This window comes from Alexandromys fortis, unplaced genomic scaffold (genome assembly GCF_014885135.2).
Source record: "Alexandromys fortis isolate MF-2015 unplaced genomic scaffold, M_Fortis_MF-2015_v1.1 scaffold_92, whole genome shotgun sequence".
Classification (NCBI taxonomy): domain Eukaryota; kingdom Metazoa; phylum Chordata; class Mammalia; order Rodentia; family Cricetidae; genus Alexandromys; species Alexandromys fortis.
This window is the reverse complement of record NW_026067972.1, coordinates 6685883-6697350: the sequence shown is the minus strand read 5'-3', so window position 1 is coordinate 6697350 and position 11468 is coordinate 6685883. Positions and strand designations below refer to the sequence as shown.

Below are 11468 nucleotides of genomic sequence, written 5' to 3'. Positions count from 1 at the left end.
TCTTCCATATAGGCCCATCAAGTAGCCTAGGAATGGCACACTATCGACAGTTCTGTGGTCCCTGTCTGAAATTGCTGGTCTGACGTAATTCTAAAGATGAGTACCCCACACCACATGGACGGCGCAGCCTGCTCTTCAATGTTAGTTTCACAGGAAAAGAAAGATAGTGACCCTTGTTAACACTAATGCTGTAGCTATGGGTTGTGATGCCTAGCTGCCTCTCAGTCCTCAACAGCAATTTGGGTTCTGATATCAAAACACCTGGGTTTCAATCTCATTTCCATCACGTAGTAACTCTGCTCCCTTGGGCAAGTTGTTTAATCTCTGTGCCTCAGTACAATTTCTCCAAGTCATAGTGTCACCCACCATGGGAGCTCATGCCTGTAACCCCAGCACTCTGGGAGGCCAAGGCAGGAGGGCTGGATGGCTGCCTGGAGTTTGAGGCCACCCGGAGCTCTATTACAGAGCAGTCATAGCTACACAGTGAGTGGCATTTAACGTATTTAAAATAGTACCTTTGCACTTGGCATTTTTATTATCAGTTTTATAATCAGATAATAATATATACTACTACATTTACGTAAATTCTACATTAAGAACAAGTATCCCCCCATAACACTGCAAAGTGTGGCGGGGGGGGGGGGAGCGGGATACTAAATGCTCAAAAATTAACGTGAGTTGTGTTTGATAGACACAAATGAAGACGTCTCTAAAATGTAATTTAGATAAGAGGGGTCTGGGGATATGTACACATCGTCTATTATTTTCCTGTAATTAGTTGCTAGATGCTTTGTGACTTGGTCTTTTTCTTGCCCTCTTCAAAGCGTGGAGTTTGTTGCAATGCGCGTTACAGTTCTCAGAAACGCTAGCGGCCTGACAAGCTGGCTGTTTGGCTAGTCTGAGGGCTGAGGTTGCTGCAACAAAAAGTGGGTTACATGACAGAACAGCTCTGTTGCTGGAGGTGGAGGACCAATAGCCTCCGACCAAACGCACAGGGCGAAATGGAGCAGCTACGGTCTTTGTGAAGGTTCCTCTGGCCACTCCCGAGCCCAGTGGGTACCTGACGGTAAGTACCCCATGCTGAGCCGGGAGACCTGGGTGGGTGCGCTGATAGAGTCGGATAGGTGCGTTCTTCCCAGCCCGAGCAGGTGTTGGCTGGTGGCAGCATCCGCACGTACCCTGCTCTGCCCCGGGAGCGGGTCGGTGGGAGCCTCGCTACAACGCCTGCAGCCCAGACCCGGGCCAGCTACGGGGCGCGCTGACCTTGCCGCGGGCGGCCGGGCTGGCGCAGTCTCCGCGCCGCAGTGCCGGCTGCTCCTGCGGGCGCCCCCTGGCACCCTGACCGCCCGTTCCTCGGCCGCCGCCGCAGCAGCGCGCCCGTGCTCCCACCGCGCGCCACGCGCGCCACGCCCGCGGCTAGCCCAGCAGCGCGGCCCGCGCCCGCGGCTCGGGAGGGTGGGGCGGCGCGCGCCCACAGGCCGGCCGGAGGCGCCGGGCGCGGGTGCACGCGCAGCGGGTGGGCGTGCTCCGGGCGCGCGCGCCGCCGCCTCAGCCTGTCGCGCCGCCCGCGCCGCCCGCTCCCGGCGCTCGACCCAGCACGTCGGCTCCGGAGCGGCCGTGGGCAGCGCGGGCCCGCGGCATTAGAGTCCGCCGGCCTCGGACCCGCGTCCCGCACGGGGACTGTCCCGGTAAGCGAGGGCGGGGGCGGTGGGACCCGGCCGTCACCCTGAGGGGCGGGTCTGCGGTCCTGGACAGTCCTCCCCGGACTTGGATGCTGGTGTGGGAGCCGCCCCCAGGGGGCCCCTGTGCAATTGGATGCACCCCAGTGACTGCCGTCTGTACCCCTAAGGGAGTCCGTGGGGCGGCATGAAGGGAGACGCCCAGGGCGCTCTGCACTTTCTGCCTTGCACAGCCCCAGTCTGCAGGGCATCCTCCCCAGGCCCCCAGAGAGGCCTTCTGTGTAAGAGTGGCAGCATCAAGGTAGTCTCTGGACTTGGCTCCATGCAAGACCATCTAGGGACCCCAGAGACCTTCCAGGTGGTTTTGGTGAACCCCAGGTTATCTCAGCCTGTGCCCCAGAGATGCCCAGAAGGAACCCTTGCCTGGAAAAATTGGATCCGTTTGTAGCATCATAGCTCCAAGGACTTTGGCATTGACCTCCTATGGGGCTCAGCATGCCCTCACTTGTACCCCTGAACATAGTGGAAAGGAGTGGGGACTCTGTGGGACTGTGGCCTTTCTTCATTCCAATTCCCACCCTGCCCCCATTAGAATTTCTTTTCCGTATGATAGCCCGGTTGGCTTCAAGCTGGACTTTAGGGGGGACAGAAACTGCTTCTAAGAGCACAGGGCCAAAGGGGTACCTGCACCAGTGAGGCCTCCAAATCAGAGATAGGAGATCTGAGCTCTTGAGTTTGACTATCCAGAGAGCAGTAAGACCAAGTTTCTGGAGGAGGGAATAAGGAAGAGGAGAGGGTTTTTGAACATCTTACATAATAACAACAGTTTCATAAACTTGCCCCATTTAAACATTAGGTATTTGTGATGCAGAGATCACAAACGTTAGGAGGATGGCGTCTGTTCTTCAAATTTAACTCAGAGGAAAGTATCTAATAGGGGCAGAAGAAAGAGTGGATGCTGGTAATCAGTTGTGGTGTAGTGTCAAGCATGGAGCTCTGCCTTAGCAGATGCTCAGCAAATGTGATTCCTAAACGGATAAGGTCGGTTTAACTGAACATGGAACCATGGGAGCGGCTATCTACTCCATCCCCAGGTTGTCAGGACTTGCTTGAGAGAACTAAAGGGGCTCCCAACAGAGTCTCCTGGGGCCACCTTCCCTGCTGCAGGATCTTGGTGACAAAGACAGGGAGACACTGTCACTTCTGAGTCACCCACACTTCCCTAGTGGCCCTCCACGTACACCAGAGGACACTCATCCATAAATACACTCGGGACACTTTGCCGAAGAGTTCTTCTGTGTGAGGGAAGCAGGAGAGTGGGAAGGGTGAGAGCCAAGAAAGGCTTCTGGGAGAGAAAGCCTGAGTCTGATACACTAATGCCCCTGTCTCACCCCCTCAACACTTTCATTCCAACGGAATCCTAAGGATTTAACTTTGGACCCAAAGATAGATTCTGGCTTCTTATCCAAAAGTGGAGTGTTGAAAGGGCCAAGCAATGGAATTTACCAGAGAGCCATTCTGGAGTGTTCCTGTTCGTCTCTGTCCTCCTGCACAGCCAAACCTAGCAGCACCCTCCTCGTTGAATAAATCCAGCCTCCTAGAGCAATGGCCAAATCAGAGCAGAGGTCCGTCCTATAGTCAAGCTTGGTCCTGGGCTTCTTTGAAGACATATACACCGACTCGGTGACTGGGGCAGGGAGATCGCCACAAGTTGAATGCCAGCCTGGGCTACAAGGAAAACTGTCTCAGAAAACCAAAACCACACAAACAAGAAAACACTATTTTTCTGCACTGGCTATGGTAACATATGCCTATTATCCTGGCACTTGGGAGGTGGAAGCAGAAGAATCTCAAGTTCAAAGCCAGCCCGGCTAAATAGCAAGTTCTAGGCTCTGTCTCAAAAAGAAAACATAAAAAGAAAAAAAATGCTTCTTTGGGCTTCTGCAGTTACGTGGTGAGAAGAGAGACCAAGCTAGTGAGGAAACCGAGTAACCTAACTCACCAGTTGTTAGCTGAGCTTGCTTTTCCTTAACCACTTGGCTCCTTTAAGGATGTAATGGCTGTGGTACCTTACGCATAGCTCAACAAGCAAATTCTGACAGAGGTTCCTATCCGTGGGCATCTCCCTGTTATAAAGGTATCTGATCCCCTTTCAGCTGAAAGCCCTGTCATTAGCTCATCTGACCAAAACAAACACATCCATTGTTTAAAGAGAGAACGGAGGCAAGCCTGCAAATATGGTGGAGTTGGTCTTAATTCAGATAGTTCTTTGCTTGGTTTTGTTTTGTTTTGTTTTGTTTTGAGACAGAGTTTCTCTGTTTAGCTGTCCTGGAAAATTGTTCGAAGCTGGCCTCGAACTCAGAGATCTGCCTGTCTCTGCCCCCTGAGAGCTGGGTCAAAGGCTCTCAGATATTTCTTGTTGAAGTGTTGTTACGATATTGTTGCTATTGTTGTTACTAAACTGGTCATTTCATCAAGGGCTCTGAGTATCACACTCCCTGGTAATCTTAGGGGAAAATAACTTGATTGATCCAAATGCTCCTCAAATCTTGGATTCTCAGTACCATCTCCTGATGTCTAGTATTGAGTAAACATTGTGTTTCAGAACTTGTCAGAACAGTACCTAAGCACAGCCTGAGTCAGAATGTGTGTGGTGGGTGTTACCGGACAACCTTAGTCTTCTCGAAAAGGCTTCATTCCAAAGGAAAAGAAAGGAGAAGTTCCCTTCCCCACCTGAGTAAGCACAAATAGATATGAATTTCTCAGCCTTGTCTCTTCCACAAATTCCCTGACCACATTCTAACCACTTTCTTCTGCCAGCTTTACCCGTCTTTACCCATGTGTTTTCTAAGTGCTTCCTTTGCTTGGAACATGGATAATAAAATCTCCGCAGGTCCATTTCCCACACCCCTTGTTTCCTCCCGTACACCTGTTCCTAAGTGGCTCGTATTTATGCTGATGTCTCCCATCTCTTCAGCTCTAGCACCCGGTGACCCTCGTCCCACACGCCTCTCTAGCAATGCTTCTTCATCCCCCAAATTTACTTATTCATATCTGATGGGAATATCATTATCTACTTGTCCGCCAGTCTTAATGACTAAGTCCTGACTGGAATTGCGCTGCCGCCTTTGGATCAGGAAGCTTGAACTGTCAGTGTCCGTCTGGAGACATGATTACTGGTTCCATTACAGCATCTTGCCCGCTCTCCACCCACCTTCCAGCAATCCCCTCAGAGGTCTGCACCATCCTAAGTGCTGCTGACTTGCCGGCGCTGTGCCGTATAAATAGGAAAGTTCTTGTCCTGGAGGGGTTTGCATAGACTCTGTCTGCATTTCTTCACTCGTTCACTATTAATATAAAGTGCAGGGAAAGGACTGGGGAAAATACAGCTTCACGGGCTAGGTATGGCAGTCGGAATAGAGCGTGTCCTTTTCCCAGGTGTCGCTGACAGCGCGCTGCTAAGATGTGTTTCTACAGGCAGCCACAGTCCAACCCCCCTTCCAAAGTTGCTTTTGCCTGTGTGTGTTGAGCAAACTGGTCACACACACTCCTGTCTTCCTGTGCTTGTCATATGTTTGGGTAGCGCATCACAAGTTACAAGGCCCTTTACATATCATAGTCTCTGATCTTGAAAACGTTTCTTGTCCCTGTGGTCTTCTCGCGGACGTTAAGCAAGATGGCTGGCGCATCCGCTTCTTGCTTGTGTTTGTTTTTCAAGCTTATGTCTCCCATAGACAAAGCCCCAGTGATTACTACACCTGCCAGATCTTAGGCTGAGGGGAAGAGTTTCCTGTTAGGAAGTTGGGAAAGAAAGGTCACGGTGCACTCACTGCTCAGCCCTGGGGTTTGTCAGGGCTGCCCCTCACCATCGTGGCCAGACTCCCCCGTCACTGGATTCAAATGAATAGGCTCTGTTAAACAAATATTTTAAGCATACTACATCAAAGCAGTTCTTTGAGCTTATGCTAATTCATATGTGAATGCAGATTTCCTTGCCTATTTCTATCCAGCACCCAAGCTGGCTTCATAGCTCTAAGTCATGATGGAGTCCCCTTATAGCTCCATGCTTGGCATGTGTTCTTACCTCTTCCTGGAATGCTTTTTTTTTCCCTCATCCACTGGGTTAACTCCCACTCATCTTCAAAATTTAGCTCCAGCAACACCTTTTATTTTAATCCTACACGTATGCCCCTACACATACTCTCTGCATCCTACACGCATGCCCCTGCACATGCACATACTCTCTGCATCCTACACATATGCCCCTGCACATGCACATACTCTCTGCATCCTACACGCATGCCCCTGCACATGCACATACTCTCTGCATCCTACACGCATGCCCCTGCACATGCACATACTCTCTGCATCCTACACATATGCCCCTGCACATGCACATACTCTCTGCATCCTACACGCATGCCCCTACACATACATGCACATACTCTCTGCATCCTCACAGGCAAAGATCCCATTTGTTCATCCTACCAACAGCTATTAGCACTTATTTGTGCCAAACACATAGTAGGCTGCACACACACACACACACACATTTACAGCCTCAAAAAGCAAGCAAATGGTAATAATTAAGGTGTAATAACTGCATAAGTGGAGCTGAATCTGTGCTTTGGGTATCTAAGCAGAAAACAGGGAGTGCCTCTCCATCTTGCTGGAAAAATTCACTTGCTGAGTGCAATCACACCAGCCAATCACTGCCAGTGTGATGTTTCTTAACTGTTGCTCGGCTTCTGTGGGAAGTCAGAGCTGTAGCTTTTAATGAAGACAGCCCAATCCCCCAGAGGCTAAAGATCATGCCATCATTTTGTTCTCGTGTATATTAAAGCTCTGTGAGCTTTCAGTAAATATTAAGCAGCAGCAGGACGTCCCTCCTGCCTCACAGCCTTGCGCCGAGGCCAGGAAGACAGTTTCACTCAGTCTTTAGCCTGTCTGCTTCTTAGAAAGTCCTGAACATCCTTCTGTAGTGTGGGTGACTGTGTCTTCCCAAATAGGCAGACGTGGACGGCAGGAGATGGGGAGGGAAACCTTCAAGGTCTGCAGACAATGAAAACTGAACCCTGTCTGTAGGCTCCGGCCAGGGACCGACAACTAGAGACGGACTCCGGACTCCGAGGACACTGAATTGAGAGGCTGGATTCCCTAAAGCAACAGGCAGCAGAGAAGACCTGGACCATTTGCGGCTTGGGTCACCTCAGAGCCTTACAGAGGGTAAGGGAATTCTTTGTTGTAGCTCTGTTTGAGTTCTGCAGGCTGATGCTGGTGTGTGTGGTGAGCTCAGGGTCTGTGCTGTGCTCTCTAAATCGGCGGTTCTCCACCCGTGGGCAATACCTCTTTGGGGGTTGCAACCTTTCACCGGGCCACATATCAGATCTCCTGCATATCAGATATTTACGTTATGATTCCTAACACACACAGAATTACAGTTATGTAGTAGCAGTAAAACAATTGTATGGTGGGGTGGGGGTGAGGTCAGCACCACATGAGGAACCGTATTAAAGGGTCACAGCTTTAGGGAGGCTGGGAACCGCTGCTCTAGGTTGATGTTTACATAGCACGGTTCTGTTGGTTTTCCCTTCTATGTTATTTGTGGCGCTTTCCCTGAGGTTCTTGGGTCAGTCCTTCTGAGACATGCTTCCAGGAACTAATCAACCAATTAAAATTCCACACACTCATGCACAGCTGCTGCTACTGCTCCTGCTCCTGCTCCTGCTCTCCGCTCAGATCCAGGACCAAGGAGATGCGTTTCCTAAGCTTCCTTCTTATGCCCCTAGCAAGCTGCCCTCCCGTGGGCCAAGCTGTAATCTACAGGACACAGACTTGGAAGTGGTGGTTTCCCGGTCTCACCATGGTGGTGGTGGAAACTGGCTAAGTTCCAGAATTTCATCCCTCCCCTTTGTAGACAGATAGTAGCAGAAACTGCCCTCTGCGGCCAGAAAACCACTCATAGTTGCTGTGTGGTGGGTGGGTGTTCTTACCGCAGAACCCTGACTCACCGTTTGCTCGCTCGGGCTCCACCCCGGAGGGGGCAGCGTTGATGTGAGGCACTGAGCATAGTTCCAGAGACGTGTTCTGATCCAGGTTTCAGCCAGATTTGCCTTTGTTTTCTTTAGTTTTTAATACTGGGAATGAAATCTAGGATCCCTTGTCTTAGACACGTTCATCACTGCTCAACCACATCCCTAGCCCTCTTTGCGGTTTTCGAGACTGAGTGTTGCTTAATTTGCCAGGCTGGCCTTGATTTCACTTCACAGTCCAGGCTGGCCTTGAACTTGTGATTCCCTGCCTCAGAATCCTGAGCAGCTGGGATTACAGGCCTGCATAAACAAGCCCAGCTTCTGGCCAACACTGATGAATAGGAAGGTATTGGAGCAAGGCGCCGGTGGCACATGCCTAATACCAGCACTCAGGGGGCAGAGGTGGATCTCTGAGAGTTCGAGGCCAACAAGGATAGTCAGAGCTGATGCATAAACCCTGTCTCGAAAAAAAGAAATGATACTGACATCATGTCTGAAATAAACTTATTTTGCCCAGTCATCTCTGCAACATTCATGTTCTGTGAAAGGCAGAGGAGCCATCTAAATTTTTTTCTACCTTGTTTTCATTTCTTTTTCCATAAGCTCAACCCTCCTCTCATTCATCTATCTATCTATCTATCTATCTATCTATCTATCTATCTATCTATCATCTATCATCCATCCACCCATCATCCACCATCCATCTATCCTCTGTCTCCTTCCTTCTCTCCCTCTGTAGACCAGGCTCTCCTCAGATTCACAGTGACGCTCCTGCCTCAGCCACTCAAATGCTGGGATTACAGGTGTGTGTCACCACACTCAACTTTCAGTACTCCTCAGCCTGCTTCTTCGCACTGAGGGGTTCGCATTGCCTGTTCCTGCTTAGGAAAGCCCTCATAAGCTCCAGAAAACCCCTTTTAATTGCTCCTGGGCCCTCCAAACAGCATTCATTCCTATACAAAGGATCAGGCTCAAGTGGGTAAGCGTACTTTACGGTAGCATGCTGAATAAGGAAACTCCTGCCTATTGGGAGGGTTGTCCCTCAGCCTCTCCACAGCCAGAGTGCCTGGCAAGAGAGGTTCCCTTGCTTGCCTTCCCTTCCTTATTTTTTCCCCAGCCCCTGCTGTGGAGCAAAACCCCCTCCACTCCCACAACCTCGCCCTTATAAATAATCCCGTTGCATTCTAAGCAGGCGCTCTGCTAGGAACGGGTGTGTCTTGCACACTAAGCTGCCCACATATTCGCTCTGCCTGACAAATGCATCTAAACAGCCTTCTCTGCTGAATGAAAGGTTCTGATCTTCGCCGTTCTCTTTTCCTCCTGTTCCACAGTCAGATAACCCCACTTGCCTACCCTACTACCTCCCTCCGCCTGCCCCTGCCCCTAAGGGTTTTTCTTTTTCCTGGACACCACAAAGCCTTGATAGGCACATAGTCACCTCATTCCTGAGAGACAACATCTTCTTATCCCCTTTTCATTCTTGTTAAAGAAGCAGAATAGAGAGAGAGAGAGAGAGAGAGAGAGAGAGAGAGAGAGAGAGAGAGTCCACCCACCAGCCAAAGAAGTAGTCATTAGGAATAATCTGTGAGATCTTTTACTTCCTTTTAAGCTGCTCTTCTTCCTAGGACTTTCTTCCCGCACAGGAGAGATCGGGCTTTCTCACCAGGCATCCGTTTTCCCCGTCACTAATCAGTGCCACTTGTTTCTCCAGGAATTAGAGCTGATTGTGTTAATTTCTTCAACACCGCAGGTGCGCGTCTCAGCCATCCCAGCACACTCGCTTTTAATCAAGGTGCCTTTCGCAGTCCTCTTCATTAGACATTAAGAGATTTCGCCTTGTTCTTCGGGCTTAATTCTGTTGTGTCCTCACAGCTTATAATCAAATCATAGCCGTCATTTCAAAATGATGAGAAAAATGAACAAACAAAAAAATGGCGCGAGGTCTCGTTTGGATCTTAACGGCTTCCTAATAATGGTTCCACTTCACACTCTTTGCCTCAGAGGCATACAGTGATCTAGAAAAGTGGACCATCCTTAATGAAAAGAATAGCCATGTTCAAAGAAACGATGACAAGGGTATTATGTTACTTACTTTTTATACTTGATCATTTTCTTAGTGCATGTAAGCTTGTGTCTTCATAAAAGTTCTCCCAAAAATAAACTCTTGAAACCATCGCAGTGACTTCATTGCCATCTGAGCTATCTTCCTATCTTCAGACTGAGAAAGTGGTTTCCTGACATGGGTCAGTGGGTGGAAGCAGACAGTGGGAAGAGCTACAGTGTTGGGAGGTGTCTGTTTCCAGACGCTAATGCCCTGCAGAGTGATGTTCAGTATCCCTTTTTATGTCGTCAGAAAAAGCCAAAGCACCAAATGCCCATACTGCAGCTCTCCCGGTGACTCAATCCTGGAAAGTGATTTTAGTATGTTCCGGATCCCCAGATAAACGTCTCCAGCTATGTTTCAGCCCATGCCTTCTAATCAACATAAAAGTCTCATCGCTGCTCTCTAAGTCTTCTGATTAAGAAAGAGGCTCCTCCTGTCTGTCTGGAGAGCTGTGCACTCCCTATAGCCCCAGCAGCCAGGTGGGCACTGCCAAGCTCTAGTGTTTTACAATCTGTTATACTGACGAAAACAAAATAAATAAATAATTTTAAAAACGAAGAAAGGATGGGCTTTTTAACTATTTGTTAGAAATATAAGTATAGGGGCTGGAGATATGGCTCAGCGGTTAAGAGCACTGATTGTTCTTCCAGAGGACCCGGGTTCAATTCCCAGCACCCACATGGCAGCTCACAACTGTCTGAAAATGCAGTTCCACAAGATCTGACACCTTCACACCAATGCACATAAAATAAAGTTAAATAAATCATTAAAAATTTAAAAAAAAGAAATATAAGTATATATTATACTTGCTGTGCACTTCAGCCCACTCATTTAACTCCTGAAGTTTTGTCATAGACTTTCCCTGTCCTCTGAATCCAGTTAATTCACTGTTTGGGAACTATTGCTCTTATCTTTGTATTTCAAAAACTTAAATCAAACTTTATATAGTTTGTCTATTAAGCTCTTTTGTAGTTTCCTATTGAAATTATTTCTCCCTTCTTACCGTTGTTTTTAAAAAATGCTTTAATAACTTGGAAGGCACATGGTGGTGTGTACACCTTTAATCTGACTCACGAGGCAGAATCAGGTGGATATCTTCAAGTCAAGGCCAGCATGGAGTCCCAGGTCAGCCAGGCCTACACAGAAAGACCTTGTCTCAGAAAGGGGGTGGGCAGTAGTAAATGTTGTTTAACACTGTGGTTCTAAAAGATTCGGTCTGTCGTGGGGAGCGCAGCTCTTTTCTCCTTCCATTCTCCTGCTCCACCCTTTTCTTCCTTTTCTCTGTCATTATTTCCCCTTTAAAATACAATCCATTCTCTTTCCCATTCTTGTAGCCAGTGATGGGCCACAGTCTCACTAGGCTAGCTTTGAGGTGTCCATCTGCAGGGGTGCACAGCTCTCTGGAGACTCCAGGGGTGTGCCTGTTCCTTGTCTTTCCAGCTTCTCAAGTCCACTGACATTGCTTGGCTCGTGTCCTCTCTTTTTTTCAAAGCCACTGTAGTCTTTCTCATCTTTCCCATGTCCCCGTCACAGAGCAGGCGTCCTTTGGTCAGTCTCTCACTGGTAGACCTCCCATCCCACGCTGTTAGGAATCACAGCCATCTTTTTTTTTTTTTTTTATTTTCGAGACAGGGTTTCTCTGTAGTTTTTTTT

The 11468-nt window shown here is 48.9% G+C and overlaps 1 protein-coding gene across 1 annotated transcript in view; it reads left to right on the top strand.

Moving 5' to 3' along the window:
• Positions 1–1547: 1547 nt before the first annotated feature.
• The window catches only part of Phf24 (PHD finger protein 24), a 27441-nt gene continuing 17520 nt past the window's right edge, over positions 1548–11468 (top strand). The window contains exons 1-2 of the mRNA XM_050156016.1: positions 1548–1688; positions 6765–6905. The gene's annotated coding sequence lies outside the window, so the exon portion shown is untranslated. The remainder of the gene's footprint in view (positions 1689–6764; positions 6906–11468) is intronic.